Source organism: Rhinolophus sinicus, chromosome 9 (genome assembly GCF_057876585.1).
Source record: "Rhinolophus sinicus isolate RSI-liver-muscle chromosome 9, RSI-T2T, whole genome shotgun sequence".
Classification (NCBI taxonomy): Eukaryota; Metazoa; Chordata; class Mammalia; order Chiroptera; family Rhinolophidae; genus Rhinolophus; species Rhinolophus sinicus.
Genome location: NC_142509.1, coordinates 2,386,505 through 2,404,432, shown reverse-complemented (window position 1 = coordinate 2,404,432; position 17,928 = coordinate 2,386,505).

The window sequence follows — 17,928 nt, the reverse complement described above, 5'->3', positions numbered from 1 at the left end:
ATGGAGACAGGTCACAGCACACCTACCCTATACCTCCCCCAAAGCATGTTAGAGGCAGCCCAGTATCATCCATACAGGTCTCTACTTTGGGGGCATTTTATTCTCTGCTTAGCTTTGCAGATTCTTTTTCCATTCATTAGACAAGGAGCAAATACTGATTATGTGCCCAGCTTGGTGCTATGCTCTGGTGATTCTAAAATAAATAAGACATGATTCCTGCACTTAAGAAGTTCAGTCTAGTCAGAGATGAAGACAAGTAAATAAGTTTCCAGGAGAGAAACTTCACATGGCTGCTCACTGATTTTCGCTATGCACTGTCTCCTTTGGGCTTCCGGGATACCACATTCACCTGGTTTAACTCCTAAAGCAGTGGCTTCTCCACTTCAGTCTCCTTTGCTGGATCCCCCTCCTCCATACCTCTACATTTCAGAAAGTCCCAGGGCTCCTGCTCTAGCCCTCTCTACCCTGGGTGATATTTAACCCAGTGGCTTTCAGTCTCATTTACATACTGACAATTCCCAAATTTGTATCTCCAGCCCCAGTTTCTCTCTGAGGGCTGTTTCACACATACAACCACTCACTGGCCTCTGTACTTGGATGCCTAACAGCCATCTGAAGCTTACTTACTACTTACCTAGTGATTTTTCCTCTTCTCCATCACTTCCTCAGTATGTGGCAGGACAGGCACCCAGTTGTTTAAATAGAAAACCCAAGAGTTATCTTTGCTTCTGCCCCTACTCTCATGTTCTCCATCCAGTCTATCAATAAATCCAGAATCTTCTGCTTCTCACTATCTCTTCAGCTGTAACCCTCACAGTGGTTGTGGACCCTATCCCCAGAACATACACATATACAATATTTTCCATATAATTCATAGGTTTCTTAAGGGGAGAGGCTTATCAATAGATTCCAGATTAAGAACCCAGGTCATTGACTGCTATAAATGAGTGTTTATATCTGTTTAGCAGTTTTAGATGTTAAGTTACTTAGGGACAGGAATGCTTCAAGTAGTTATCTCAATAGAGCACCTGGCACAGTGCCTCCTACAGCTAATCCTTCAATTAAGTCTTTTTGAATATAATATGGAGAGAAAATTAACCATTCATCCAATAAGTACTTATTGAACACATACCATATGCAGTGCCCTGTGCTGGTTGTTGTGGAGAACACAAAGATTTAGACAAAACATACAGAGAAAGTAAGTCAACAACACAATGTATGGCATGAACAGAAAAGGAGGAGACAGTTCTAGCTTCAGGGTCCAGCATTAGCAAAGAGGCAGAGGTTGTTGGCAAGTAAGGCAACCCAACCTGGCTAGAACAGAGGAATCAGACCATAAAGGGCTTTGGTGGAATCAAGGTTGGGAGGTGAAGAGCAGGGGAAACAACACCCAAGCATTGTACTTGAGTGTCAATACCATACAAAGGTACTGACCTCTGTATGGCTGAGTTGGCAGGAAGGATAATTTGGCACTATTCAAAAACCATTACATCATTGGAAGGTGCCTGGCAGCCTCCTTTATTGCCCCATTTTCATGTTGGAAGAAGGAGTATGCGGTAGGTCAAACCACTTAGAGGGTACTGTAGCATTGGTGTACTGACAGAAGACACTGGGGCATTGGGGTACTAATGGGGTACACTGGAGTATTGGGGTACATACAGAGGGCACTGGGGAACTGGGTAGTTACAAAGGGCGCTGAGGCATTGGGGAACTTGGATAGGGACATTAGAGCATTGGGCTGCTTTTGAAGAGCATAGAGGTACTTACAGAAGGCACTGGGGCAACAGAATATTTACAGAGGGTACTGGAGCATTGGTATCTTGACAGAAGGAACTGGGGAATTGAGGTGCTTGGTCAGGTACTATATGTAAGGATTTTGCAGGTATGTGTAATGGCCTTCTAGCATGACTGCAAGCTCTTTGAGGGTAGCTCTAATAATACTAGCTATCATTATTGCAGTAGTTAAGAGGTTACAAAACACTTTGACATACATTATCTTACTTAATCCTTACTTAATCCCAGTGAAAGAGCTGCTATTCTATCTATATTTTGCAATGCGGAAATTCAGATGTAAAGAAAGGAAGAGAGAGGGAACTCAGGTTATTAGTATCTACCAAGTGCCAGGTCTTGTCAAACATGTTTCATTTATTCTTCACTGAAATGCCACAAAATAATATGAATATTCCTGATTTACAGTTATAGAAACAGAGGTTCAGAAGAGTTAAATAACTTGCTGATAAACAATACCTAAGTGATGCAACCAGCCTTTGAGGATGGGGCTGGCCTGCTTACCACTAGCAATGAATGCAATGCTAGATATCTCACAGATGTTTAATAAAAACAACCTGAATCAGTGGATTAATGGATGGCGGGATAGACAGTGTGAAGAAGTGGCAGTGGGGTGGCCCTTCATTATGGCACAGAACACAGAACCTTCTAGAGTCACAGTAACTCAAGAAAAGGCCTGTGCAGGAAAGAACTCTGGGAAATTTAAGCAAAATTAGTTTCAAACTTATCACTCCTTTTCATCTAGGGGTGCCTGAGCTACCATGGATAAAGTTTACCCAGCATTTTCCTTTAGCCACTTTCAAAATCCTGCTCATCTGTCTCTCTTTTAATAGGTCTTCACCCAGTGCCCACAGTTCCAACTCTCTGTTCTGACAATTGTGTGACAACTATGGACTCTTGGCACCAAAGTTGAGGAAAGAGAAATGTCCCAAATGATGAAAGTAGACAATTTATAGCTTTCTTATCACCAGTCCTTTGAATGGCAGGCAGAAAGATGGCTGTTTCTGAAACCAGAGAATCTAGAGATAATATTTCTAAGGGAATGGATCTTGGGAAATTGAATTTACAACCAGATTTTATTTTTATTTTTTTGCATAGCAATTTTCATTTAAGACACTCAACTGAATATAATCTCTCCCTCCACCCATGCTCCTATTTCCTGGGGTCTCTCTCCTCTACACCAATTTATCTAATAGAATCTGAAGATGAAATCAATTCTGTGGGCCTACGAAGAGTTAGGGTAGAGATGCGATATAGATCTAGAGAGACTTGAGGAGCAGGATCAAAGTCTTATAATATCATGCCTCCACAGCTCCTGGTGCAGTGTCTTATTCATGAGAGTTGCCCAATAAATAATCACTGAATTCTATTATAGTGAAGTGAACCAAAATGGTTCTATGAATAGTGTTCAGAAAAGAGTACAGTATGTTATTCTTTGGTCATAGACTTAGTCATTTGTAGGGGGAGGATTCTTGTGCTTCTGGATTAAGGAGACGGAATGAAGAGGTAAGAAGCTCTCTTTATCACAGAGTAAAGTTCCTAAGCTCAATAAGGTTGCCAGGTATCCATTCTTAGTCAGTAGAAGCAGTCACCAAAGCCACTCCAAGTTGTCCTAAATGGGATTTAAACTGCTATTTGATCCAGCATGATGATTTTATTTTCTACAAGAATCCCACAAACACAGTCAGCTTGGTCCTGAATTATTAAAGCAACTGGAGACTCATTTCCTATCCTTCAGAGGTAGGGCCCTGGTGAGGGGTTGGGAGGAATACTGCCAGGACAAAACACACAAGCCAACACAATTAACTACCATCTGTTATATGGACTTAGGATGGTTATTTAGTGATCAGAACAGACCCCATGGTTCCTGGCCTGGGATCTTCATGGAAACTGCTTCGTGTTCTGATGTTTGTTCCTGTGACTCTCTGTATACAATTCACTGGTGTGTGAAACAGAGATGAAATGGCTATGCCCCTTAGTTGTGATGACAGCGCATTTCCCATACAGACTGGACAGGAATACAACTCTACAAATCTTTTGATTTAATTAGGGTTTGCTGCATATTTAGTGGATCTGCTAGTGAGAAGGGCCACATGTAGGAGCAAAGACTGATTACTGTGATTTATGAGTCTACTCCTTTCTCAAGCTCTGTGTTGATACATTTTGAAATCCCATTGCAATTTCAAAAGTAGAGTTGATCTCTTTTAGATGCATTGGGAAAATAGTTTCCCAAAAGAAGACCACTAGAGACTCTCACTGTCTTAGGGAGCAGTACTTAAAACTCACACTAATTCAAATAAACACAGAGATGGAGTTTCAATATGGTAGACACTCTGTGACATATTTATGGCTGTTGGTTTCTACACAAACAGTCAATTCTCAATTATGCACTCAAATAAGGGACTAATGGTGCAGGAATCTAAATGGATGCCAATAAAAAGATACTCCTCTTTCTGTCTACTCATTTTTCCACTCATTCTTTCAATAAGCATTTATTAAGCATCTACTAAGGTACCAGGTAGTGTCCTAGAGATTTAAAGTTGACTGAGACATGGTAATTGCCCTTTAGGAACTCACAGTCTAGTAGGGAATATGGAAAAAAATAAATAAACACAGAGTAATATGATAAGTATTATGTATAAAAAGATAAACAGATTTGCTCTGAGAACATGGAGGAGGAATGCTTTTATCTTCTGCATTGGTGAAGCCTCACTGAAACCAATCCAGCTGAAGTAAGCCCCTTGCATAAGCTGGGCATCAGCCAGGTCACTTTCCTGCTTCCCTGATCCATAGAGCCTGCAAACCAAGAAGAAACATGAAGAAACCAAAGAACCCTGAGAGCATCAATTGGTTGCCCTAGAAAGCAGAGCCTGAGGCAAGTATGGAAATCTGCATTGTGGGACCAAAGGAAATCCCAAAAGGATGAGAACAAGGAGCAGTGAGTTAATTCTAGAGAATGTAATTGGAACCGGCTACTTTCAAGATTGGCCTTACGTGCTGCCCACAACATGGGCAATGAGTGTGAGTGAGTTTCTGGAACAGAAATGGGAAAGGCCAAAGTGACTAATTCTATATGCAGAGGTCAGGGAAAACTTTAGATAGGAGTTATGTATGCTGGTTTTGAAGAATCAGTAAGAGTTTGCCACAGGAAATTCATTAGTTAGACAACTGAGTGCTGATGGTTATCAGCAGTTAGTTGTGGATGCATGATGAAAAAATACATGTTTGGTTTCTCCCTTCTTGACAAGGTCAGAGTTTGAACGTTTTTCCTATGGCTTTCAAGGCCACCCATCATTAGACTATATATATATATATTTATATATAATTTTATTGGGGAACAGTGTGTTTTTCCAGGACCCATCAGCTCCAAGTCAAGTCGTTGTTTTCAATCTAGTTGTGGATGGTGCAGCTCGCTGGCCCATGTGGTAACCGTCAACCTTGGTGTTACTAGCACCGCTCTCTAACCAACTGAGCAAACCAGCTGCCCTAGACAATTAATATTTAAATCCCAATGCATCCCTTTCACACACCTAGTATCTTCCAGTTACAGCGGACTACTCTTTGTGCCTGAACAACTTCAGGCTCTATTTTCCCCTCAGCCTGAAACCCCCTGCATTGCCCTTTTACTGAGGAAATTGTGCATGTTTTTCAATACATAACTCAAGTACTGCCCCACATAAAAGACTTCCCTCGCCACCACCAACGCCCTAGGGAAAATGTGCCATTTTTTGATTCTGGACTTCCAAAATTTACTACTTGTACCTCCGCTGGCCATCCATTCTGTTCTGTTATGGATTAAACATGGTGATTCACATGTCTTTTTGCCATTGGTGAACAGGAAACAGTATGTAAATAGTAAGCTCCTTGAGGACAGGGGCACTTCTTTTCTGCCTTGCTTTTTTATTTTGAAACTTTTTATCTACAGAAAAAATGAATTACTAGTTAATGAACACCCAAAACACTCCATCCTTGATCCACCACTTGTTAACATTATGGCAAATTTGCTTCCCCGCCCTGCTTTGCGGGGCCCCCACCCCCCCCACCCCCCACCCCCCCACCCCCCCCACCCCCCAGCCCCCCGGAATCATTTGAAGGTAAGCTGCAAACATCATGACACTCATCCCTAAATACATCAGCATACCTCTAATGATAAGGACTTTCTCCTATAAAACCACAATACCATTATCCCATCTAAAAAATTATCAACAAACCCATTATGCAGTATATATTCAGATTTCCCTAATTGTCTCAAAAATGTATCTTACAGCTTTTTCTGCTTTGATCTATAATCCTGTCAAGGTTCACACATTGCATGTAGTTATAATGCTTCTTTAGACTCTTTTAATCTGGAAGATTTGCTTCTGGGTCTGAGAATTTCCTACTCATTTTTTAAAAACATAGTAGGTACTTAATCAATGTTCAGTGATGGGAGAAACGGGTAGATGGATGGACAAATGAACCCCAGGGATGCAAGATCCCTGGGCAGTTCCTCCAAGAAAAGACAAAATTCTACTGGAGGGACTTACTTAACAAGTGTCCTTTGTGAAATCGCCAGGCGCTGGGCAGGGGACCAAGTCATAGTCTTTCAGTGGCTGCTCATCTCCAGACCACCACTTCAGTAGTCACAAGCCAGTCCTTAGGCCACTGGGGAAGTGGCTCAAGAGTGACTTAGGGGGAGAAGAAAATCTGGTCGCTCACATTTGACTGAAGATGGGAAGGTCCTGTGAATCAGGGACTCATTGTCTTGCAAAATGTCAGACTTGAAACAGACCTCAGAGATCAGGGGTCACATCCACCTCCCTTAGTGTTTAGGGGGGAGAACTCAGGCCCAAAGACATGCAAGGGCTCCTTCAAGGTCACACAGGGAAATTGTCCCTGATTCCTGATCCAGCTTCCTTTCAATTTTACCGAGTCACCACACCAGTATCTGGGCTCTTTGTCTTTCTCGTCCCCAATGACTCACTCAACCTTCAAGCATCAAAGATCTCAAAGTATTCTAGACAAACCTATTCTCAGAAACCCTGTCTCACAAAGATGACCCAGTGACTGTACCTTGCCCATACAGTGGAGTTATGTCAGAGGGTGCTGGTTGTCTCCAAAGGAGAAAGGCACCTTGAGCAGTCTCACAGCAAAGGGCAAGGAAAGTAACGCCCTCCATCTCACCAGGCTGAGATGAGAGGTAGATACCTCCCTGTTCGCTTGGCTTCTGCCATGTAGTTTATCCTCAACGTGTCACTGAACTTTTCTAAGGTTCACTTGCCTCATACATGAAAACAAATCATTTCAGAGCAGTTATCACCTGGATAGCCATTGGCAGGTGTGAATCCCTTTTGGAAATACAAGTGAAAAATAAGAGAAATCAGAGTGAGGGGTGATACTCAAATTTCTATCTGAGGATAAGAATTTATTGAGAGCAGCAAAATTTAAAATTCCTCAAGAACCATTATTCTTTCCAAATTTCTTATAGGCAACAGCAACACAGTTTTGTAGTTGGAGAGTTTCATTAAACAGAGAAAAGTGACTGGAATAGAAAAGGTGACTGGCTCAGTCATTAATGATTTGAAGACTGAGGAAAAGCCTCAATCATCACTGAGGAGCCAGAGGTTTTCATACAGAAATTCCAGGCTTGGACTTGAACTTGTGTGACCTTGGCTGAACCCCTTAGCTTTTAGGAAACCACCTGTAAAACAAAAGAAGTTGGGATAGAATTGCTGTGATTTTTTCTTCTTCTAGATGTACACGACAATCATCTGATGGGGGAGAGCAGTGTTTTAAAATTATGATGACAATACCCCACCCATTTTTATTCTGATTTCAACAGCTCTGAGGTGGGTTCCATGTGATTCTTAAATAGTCAGGGTTGAGAACTTCTGGATTATAAGATCTCCAAAAGCTGATTCTCATCAGGGAATGAAGTCAGAGTAGCAGTGGAAAGGAGCACTGGGATTTCACAACTATTCTTGATCTACAGAGGCCATGGTAAGGATTTTGCTTGCTTGTCTGCCTGACTTGATTATTTCCCCCAAGCTGAGGACCCCCTGGGATCAAGGTGTGGCTCCTATCACTGATAATCAGCATTTTCCCAGCAACCTGTGGGAACACATGTATTTTTCAAACTGAAAGGAAAATAGCAGGAAACTTGGATTCTGAAACATTCTGGAGGTGTTTGGCCAGCTGTGTGGAGGTCCCATCACATTTCCTATGTCTAATCCAGGCAGTGGGGTGGCCACTGGAGCATGAAAGAGGGGAGAAAGGTCTCAACCACATCTAACAAGATGGCTGATCAGTCTGCCTGCCTGACACCCGCACCAGCCACTGGCTCCTGACACGCAGGTCTTGAAGCATCTGCCAGGCGAGTGCTGGCTTTTGATCAGTACCATGTCGAGCCAGAGACCCGCAGAGAAATGGCCAGGCTCCCTGTAGTTGGCAGACGGGAATCTTTCCGCAGCCTTGAGAGAGTTGGTTGAGAATTTGAGCACAGATTTAAAAGCAGGGTGAAGGTGAAGGTGGGGGAGACTGCATGACCGAGGCTGTCTCTTAATGCCAGGTTATCCCATCTCAGCTAAGAGAAGCAAGGCACCCTTTCTTGTCTGGTGATTAGAGCAAGATTCCTGGGCCACTTTTGCTACTCTTCCCCAGGGCTTAGAGAGAGTCTTTTAGCCTCAGCAGACACATATGTAAAATCCTGAGACCACCAGAGCGGTTCCTGGTTTCCTCAGTGTCACGCACCACGGCGTGGCAGTGACTGACTGCAGCAGGGCTGTCTACAACACCCTTGAGGACTCCAGCAGGTCCACTCGCCAGAAGCCTTCAGATGGGCCTCCATCTTCTAACTGGGTCCACCCAGGCCTTGAGCTGGTGTCCCTCGGAAACCCAGTCTGCATCCTTAGAGTGGAGACTCAGGGTACTTGGCAAAGCTGTGTGTTAAAATGGGGTGGGCCCTCCTTAGTAGCCAGGCCAAGTGTAAGCAGAGGCCCAGCAACAGACAGATAGCATGTGTTCTGTCTGACAATAGCAGCTACGTGACTTGAAGGGCCCTCTTTTAGAAAACCAAATGCCCACCAGTTTTGCTTATTTGCTCTAACCTTCAAAGAGCCTAGAGGTCCCTTCCTAATTCAACAAATAAATCCAGTTCCACTCTAGTAGGTTTCAGTCCACAAAGTTCTATTGTTACAGCCTCCCCTGAATTTCCCGTTGGCTCCCTCTGCGGCACCTCAGCCCCATGCCGGCTCACCCTTCTTTAGTTTTTTGGGATAAATCAATCTTTTTTTTCTTTTTTCTTTTTAATTCTTTCAAAAGGTAAAGAATGTTGACACCCCCTGAAACATGCCTCTGATGTCTGGTTAGACTTCAGACGGTTGTATTTGAACGTGTGCTGACGCAATCGGGCGGATTGGGTTAAACCAAATATTACAATTGCAAGAACTCATCTGGAACTAATAATTTTGAGGCCACCGAAAGTAAAAGGGCCCTGCTTTGGGTCTGGCCAGCGGCAGAGGCCATTCCCAGCCAATGCTGCCACCTGCCGTGGGCGCAGGGAACAGGGCGCGCCTCTGTGGTCTTCCTGTTTTGTTCGGGACTCACTGGCTCCCACGCAGACACCTTCCCCAGCCAGCCAGACCAGGGCTATTTTAAAAAGCTAGCGCCTCTCCACAGCACTTGGTGTAAAGATAGCTAGTCTGGTTGCCCTGGCTTTTCTCTGGGAAAAAAAAAAAGGACAACAACCTCCCAATTATAGAACCAGAACCAGGGCTGGCTACAGTTACAGTTGGAGCTCCATTAAACATGTGTCCCTTGGATTAAACAGATCATGTGTTAGTGGCTCACTTAGGAGGAAAGCTCATTTAAGTAAGAATTTTTATTTTGCGGGGGATGAAGGGAACGCACAACTCTGGGTTATGTCGACACACTGCTGAACTGCAAGTCACATGCCAGATCCAGAAATGATGAAAACATCTGTTTTCGCTTTAGACCAGCAAGGTTCTGTCGGTGGAGAGGGTCGGGGGAAGGGAAGGGACTGGTTTTGCTCCCTATCGCCATCTGCTGAGCCTGGTGTGGACCCGCGCAAGTCCCAAGCACAATGCAGGTTGCCGCTCACCCCGGGAAGGGGAAGACCAACAGGTGGGGGGGTCTCTGCACCAGCGATCACTCTCTTGGGAGGACAGCCCTGATTTTGCCCTGGAGTCTGTGCAATTTTGTATTGTCTCGGAGTGTTCATAACAAAGAGCTTTGTCCTTGGGGACTATTCTGGGGCAGAGGAAGAGGAGAGAGAAGCAGCAAATGAATACCCAGGTTGGGAAGGAAGGAGGTAAAGGGGGAGGGGGTAGCTCGTTGGTGGTTTGCAGACAGTAAAATTTGCTGTTCCTTCTGGCTGAAATCGAGAACAAAGGAACCGCACCGCCTCTCTAGGAAAACTCCCAGCTGCACTTTCCTTAGCAGTCCTTATTTCTTGCTAAGGTGGCTTTTACTCAAGCATGTCTGGTATTGTTCCAGTATTCACAGAGACCATTCTATTCTGGTCAGGCAGGGCTTGACCGACCCTTTCACGTGAAATCCACCCAGCCTCATATGAATGGGGCACTGGGGATGGGTTCAGAATAGGAGCCAAGCCACCATATTCTTTCAATATTCAGCAAATATTTACTGCCTGCCTGCTAGGTGCCCAGCACTCATTCAGCACAACTATTTGTTCAAAAACAATACCAGTATGTCTGACGAAAATGTACGTTTGATGTCAAGTGAGTGTTCATGACATTAATAGCTGTGAGTTCAGAGGCAGGGAGAGAATTCCAGATCCTGATTTGACTTTTTCTCAGTGTTTGGGGGGCAAGTCTGAGAAGTCTGATTTTCCCACTTATCCCTTATATTGTCTAATCCCCTAAATAACTGATTTCAGTCAACTTGCTTCAGCTTTGACCTCCATTCCTCCAGCCTTAAAATTAAATCCTTCTCTACAGTTCCTGGGGGAGCTCATTGCCAGAACGTATTACTGCTAGCTAGGTGACCATCCAAACTGCATCCTACTACCCACAATCAGAATTGGGTGCGCCCTATTCTGTACTCCCAGGCATTGTCCTTGGACCAGAAGCAAAGTTACAAGCTACAAGCACATGAACAGTGCTTCCCAACAATACACAGGCAGTGAGGGATTTATCTACAGGAAAAAGTGCTTTGGTCAAATGAAAAGGTCCAGGCTTGCAGATGTCATTAAGCCCCTTTACTTCCCTTTACACTCATCTGCTAAACACCCCCTCAGCTCTCTGCTGACCACTTTTGAGGTTCCCAGCAGAGGAAAATCTGTTAATACAGTCTGAAGTCAGTCTGTCTGTGCATTTTGCCCACCTAACTTATAAACTCCCAAGTTCAAAGGGAAACTGAGGTTCGCTATTGGGGTCGAATCCTTCCCATTCTGTTTCACACCCAGATAAATATAGAAAGAACTGCCCTCTGCATGGGTTTGGGAACCTGATAGGATGAGTCAGAAAAAGATTCATTCCCATGTTACAGCTGGACAAATAATACAAAAACCAACTCAGTCATACAAGCCATATTCCCAGTGGCCACATGTTTCCATAGGACCCAAGTAGTTATATTGTTAGGGCCCAAATTAATCCTCAAAGCTGCTATAAATCCACCCGTCCCTGCAGCTGCCCTGTTCTGGTGTTGGAAAATTACTAGTTCAGGGGAACCATGCAAATCAATACAATCAACTTCAGTTTTTGTTTCAGGCCTTAAAAGATTAGAACATGAGACTTTGTTAGTCTGGTTTGATATTGATCTGCCATGGAGAGTTTTGTTGAATTTTCTTTGTTTTATAAACTGAGGAAATCTGGTCACTGACCCATATTTCTTTTCTGGACTCTTTCCTTGACACTTGTTCACATTTTTACCTAGTTTTGCAACAGGTTTGTGTTTTGATCCATTGGGGACTGGATATGGAATTTTTTATGCTGCATTGACATCTTTGAGCTCAAAATTTAAGGTGTTTTGTCAACATTCAGCAAAATAAAATCTTCGAACTAGACTCAAACAATAGGGTAGAAAAACTGCAGGAGAAAAAAATGTCATGAAAATAAACAGTAGTGAGTGTGTGCTTTACTGTGTATAAGGTGCCAGCCTTCTAAGCTGTTCTTCTAATCCCACCTAAACTCTCTTTTCTCCATTATAAAAATAAATTCTAGTGCCCCACTTCACTTCACGCATCTTGGTGTGTTTTTCTTCACACAGAGGAATAACCTTCATTCAAAGCTCCACTCTTAAGCTGTGCTGAATTCTGCAAGATCACTCTCCACATGCAGGATAAGCACCTCCTTTCCAGCTCCAAATAGACTAATCCAAAAGCTGCTCTTTTAAATAGAGGTTTCTTTTATGCTTAAATTCCTAAATAAAAGAAACATCAATGTTACTGCTACTCTTCTCAGTTAAATCCGATTTGCAAGAAATGCTGCATGCTCAAAACTCTGGGTGTGAGCTGCAGTCGGCTCAGGAAACACATTTGGGATTCTACAGTCATTCCCCATCTGGAGGGCCCTCTAGTGGCCAAAGCAATACCTGATATAAACAAAGAACACCAAAGCAAGTGGTAACAACAAAGGCAGGGGTGGACACGAGCTTGCATGTAAAATATTGCGTGTGATCCCCACATTTTGCCCCACAGAGGTGTGTGTCTCACGTGAAGAAAACCAAGACAGAATTTCTGCTCAGGGAAGGAAGATGTTATTTGCATTATAAAAGGACCCTTCACTTGATAAAAAGAGGAAGGTTTGAACTTCATTAAATGACAAATCCCTTTAATTTCTTTAAGAGTTCTATTGAGTTGGCAAAAAACAGACTGACATACAAATTTCCAGACTATATCTGTGGCATAAAACACTATATTTATGCCTGCTCTGCACTATTTGACTCACCCTATCCCGCATTTCCATCTCTGAGAACCTCATAAACACTCTGACCATGAGATGCAGGAGAAAGTGGAGGTCAGAACACCTGGTGGGAATATCTGAAGGCTCAGTGCAAGTTCAAGGTCCTCTGAGCCTAGACGCGTCTTTCTGGAGCACTGTGAAAATAACAGGCGGGTTCTCTGGTATGTTTCCCTCTGGACTTGAAGGATACTGTCGGTGTTCTAAAAGATTTCACAAGAAGGTTTTCCAGAAGAGGCTTTGCTACATTTTAGCATGTTATGTCGGACAGGCATGCCTCAGTTTCTTCTGGTGTAAAATGAAGGGGTGATTACACAAACTAGATATAAAGTTCTCTAGGACCTTGGATTCCCTTATTGTAATGATCTTCGCTCCCTAGAAGCACTGGGGAAGGAGTGAAAGGGAGAGGGAAGGGAGGCTTTCTCCCACAGAGTGCCTTCAGTCCTTCTGACCCTCACCACAGCACACACACACATACACCCCAGCATGTGCATGACCAAACTTACACAGCGGCCCTCACCTCATTCCCTACCCAGCAAACTCCTGCTTATTCCTCATGGCCAAGGTCAAATGACAATTCCACCCGATGCCTTACCAAACTGTCACAAACACAAGGCCGTTTCATCCCCTTTAGTTCTCATAGCATTGTGTATCTGCCTCTGTCACAGCGCTTGGCAATGCTGGTGCTCTCTAGTCCGAGGACTGTGGACAGCCTTGTGCTTTCTTTGTCTTCAGTCCTCAGTGCACAACGTGGGAACTGCTGAGTGGATGTGGAATGAGAAGAAGGGCTGCCCCTGATAACAGAGCCCCTCTCCTTCCATTCCTTTGGGAAGACAAACAGTGGTTGAGGACAGCAGTCCCTGTCCCAGGCCTGCCCTGCCACTGCATAGTATGCTGGTGATTGAGGGGCTATCCTAACCTATTCAATGTCTCCTTCCTAATCAGGCACCTGCCATGAACCAGCTCCCATATTGTGTCACAATGACCTAGGCTCTCTCTGTGCACTTGCAGCAGCAACAGCAGCAAATATGGAGTAGCAAGTGTCTATCTGGCCACCGTGCTAGGGCTCCAGCTAGTTCTCTCTCAAATGTGTGGAAAGAGGAGCCGAAAGCCACTCGCCCTCCTCACCTCCCATTCCCTGCTCATCGTATACTCATCTAGCATTCATGCACAGCGTGTATCCCCAAAATCCTCTTGTTGAGAACACCAGTGGTCTCATCTGCAAAAACAGGGCCTGCCTCACAGGGCTACAGGAAAGATAGAAGGGGACACTCTCCTAGGTAATGTTCATAGTCACGGCATTTCATATGGGTTATCTAATATATTTAATTATCTAATTTAATCCTCACAGCAACCCTATGGCATAGGTGCTAAAGGATCCTTATTTACAGGCAAGGAAACTGCCGTGCAAAAAAAGGTTAAGATACCCAGAGTCACCAGCTCCCCAGCCAGGATTTGAAGTTAGGCTGTATCCCAGATCCTGACTACATGTGATTCTGCATGAAAAATGCGCTAAAATTCTGCATGAAAACTTGTCTGGCACGAAGGAAGTTCTCCACAGATGTCCATCATAGTTTCTCCCTCATTTGACAGAACTGAATATTCCCTCTTTGGATCTCTGTGCTCCTTGGCACCTAAGTATTCCAGTCTCCACCTACTCCTCTGGCTTGTCCCAGGCTCTACCACTTTGGGAGATTTTTGAAATATGAGAGTTACTTTGAGACCTTTTCTCATTCCTGATATCTGTCTCCAGACTTTCATCTCCACCCATCTCTAACTATCACCATTATGGATATAAATCTCAAGCAAACATCTCCAGCCCATCTCTGCTTTGGAGCTCAGAAACTGCTTAAACCGTCCTCCCACATGTCCAGTGCTCCTTTCTGAGCTCTGATTTTCTCCCATAGTACTTCTCACCTTGAAGCATACCATGTCATTTTGTAATCTCCTGTATTTATCGTTTATTTTGTCTCCATCTGTTGAATCTAAGTTCCCCAAATAGTATCTCTTGCACCTGGAGCATGCATGGTACATAGCGCTCACTCAGTAATTGTTTGCTGAATGAAAGAAGCCAGCTGTCAACTAGTCACTCCTGCTTGGATTAGCCACTAGCCCTTCAAACTCAACATGTCCAAAAGAGAATTCACCAATCCTTCCATCCCATTTTCTTCCTGTATTTCCTATCTTGGCTAGTAGTATCGGCCAACCATGTGATTTTACAGGCTGGGAATGGTAGAATCATCCTGAAGTTAACTCTCCCCCTCAGGCTTCCTCTCTTATAAAGGCAGCACTAGCTGTGTTGAGTTCTCTATAAATGGGGTACCTCACTGATCTGTACACTCAAAGAGATCCCTTACAACCTTATTGAGGAAAAGAACTTTTCTTAGATGAAACAACTGAGGAAAGATGGAAAACTGGGTAATGAAATATGTGGTATAAATAGTGGTGAATGCAGTGAAATCAATCACAAGAGAAATTAGACTGGACAAAAATTACCACTCTGAAAACTGTCTCCTTTCTCTGATCAACTATGGAAGCTATGAGGTGTGATCAGAAAATATGGTGAATGTTTAAATTTTTTTTTAAAAAATTATTACAATAAAAGACACATTGCCATTAATCTCCCTCAAAATACTCCCCTAGCAATGAACACACTTATGTCATTGTTCTTGCCACTTTCTGAAGCACTTCTAGAAGTCCTCTTTCATGAGTGTCTTTAGTTGTGCTATCGTGACTGCCTCTGTATCCTGAATTGATTCAAAACGTTTACCTTTCATGGTCATTTTGACTTTGGGGAAGAGACAGAAGTTGCACAGTGCCAGATCTGGTGAATAAGGTGGGTGAGGACACATGGTAATGTTTCTGACAGAAATTGCCATACCAGAAGCGATGTGTGACATGGAGCCTTTCCGTGGTGATCACGAAATATGGTGAATGCTGCTGCCAAGTGTCATCCAATGGGATCTTCAATATGGGATGCAGCGCGTCGAATCTTAATAACAGTATGTGACAAGTTTCAACTTGTTCAGTGCAGTCAGTTGGGTGTGAGCTACGGTTGAGAGGTGTGTTTTAAAGTGTGCTCTGAATCATCCTCCATCATGACAATGCTCCATATCACACCTGCTTCTGGTATATGGCAATTTACGTCAAATAAAAATGTTACTGTGTGTCCTCATCCACCTTATTCACCGGATCTGGCACCTTCCCCAAAGTCAAAATGCAACTTCTGGCTCTTCCCCAAAGTCAGAATGATTCAGAACATGGAGGCAGCCATGACAGTGCAACTAAAGACACTCATGAAAGAGGACTTCTAGAACTGCTTCAGAAAGTGGCAAGAGTGATGGGATGTATTTGAAGCAAGGGGGAGTATTCTGAGGGGGATTAATGGCATTGTGTCTTTTACTGTAATTTTTTTTTTAATTTAAACATTCCACAGTATTGATGACACCTCTTTTATTTGTACAACACGTTCCAGTTTGAAAGCACTTGCATATCTATTCTTTCAGACCTCCCAATACCCTGCAGTATCAGCTTTAGTATTACTTCATTTTATGGACAGGAAAACTAAGGCACTGGAGAGATTAGGCAAATTGTCTCAGTGGTCACGTAGCCAGAATTGCAGAACCAGAAACCTCAGCTCATCCCATGTTATGCTCACCCCTGTGCCTCCCTCAGAGTTGAACCTATCAAACCTGGGCTTCTCCCTAAGCTGACTTGTTTGGTTTTCTAAATCTTAATTTGTTTTACTTTTTTCTACCAAAGACACTGTGTGGCAAAGATCACTAGTTGCCTGGCTAGTATCTATTCTCCCCTTCTTCCTTCCAACAAAAGCTCTCTGTCACTGGAAATGGCAATGAGTCAGGTCAAATGAACTACATTTCCCAGACTCTTTGAGAAAGGGGTGGCCAATGAAACATATTTGTAAGGCGTTAGAGATTCTTAGAAAACCCTTTAAAACAAGCCAGTGCAGCTGTGATGTTCTCTGCTGTCACTGCCTCTTCCTCTGTCTTGATGCCTGGACCTTGAGCATGGTGGCTGGAACAGGAGCTCCATGCAGACTGCAGACCATGAGAACCTAAAAGAAGAAAGCCATGCTAACGATGGCAGAACAGAAAGATGGGGAAAAACCTGGATCTTTAATAGCTGAAGCTTTTATAACAGCCCAGGACTTCTTCTTTTTTTTTTTTTTTTTTATGAAAACAAACTCCTCTCTTTTAAAACCACTGCTATATAGATTTTAGGTTATATGCAGCTGAACTGCATATTAACTGATTGATTCTTCAAGAACGAGTTAACTCCTCCCTTCATCCAGCCCATGTTGGGGAGGAAAGATTTCTCCTCTAGCCTTGTTGGTTCTTCTGGCTGGTCTAAGAATTAAAATGACAGGAGACAGATTAACTGGAGAAAATCAAATTTTATTTTATACATATGGGGGCTCCATAAGAACATGAGGCCCAAAGAAGTGACCGAAACAGGCAGCTTTTATACTTTTTAGACAAAGAAAAAATAAATTTGTGAAGAACTGACAAGACAAAGAAACTTATACTTGGGTACAAATTAGTGGGGGGGGGGGGGGAAAGCATAGTTTGTTTGCACAGTCTTCTCAGTCCTGAATTCCCTATCTCTGCCTCCTGGTGCAGGGAGGGCACCTTTCATATGGGAGATTTATTTCTCCCTTTCAAGGAAGCAAAGGAGGGTCAGAATGTCCTTCTCGCACTGGCTGTTTCTTAAGTAACTTTAATTTAAAATAATCAATATGCCAACGTGGCATAGTTGGGGGTGGCAAATTTCATTCCCTTACACTGACAAATTTTTGCTAAGCATCAAGGATTATTAAAGAATCTTTGGAAATATAGCAAACGAGTAGTTCCAATTTAAAAGATTCTGTGTTTTCTGCGGCTTCAGCCACCTGGCTCCAAATTTCACCCAGGATCCAGGGTGATTAATGACTGAGTTTTGTTTCACAAAAGTCTACCTACCTTTTGGTGAGATTAGTAGTCTTCACTTTTGTGCTCACCCCTCCAGGCACACAGCCTCCATGGAGAGGGTTAATTTATGCTCCTGAAATGGAGAGCTCGTATTTTGTGCAATCTCTCCCATTGGGTGACAATCAGAGTCACTTTTGGCCCATATACGTTTGTGTGAAGAAAAAACTCACTTGAGTTTGGAATACCTTTTAAGAAGAGTGAGCCCCCCAAAGGACTAACTCAATGTGAACCTT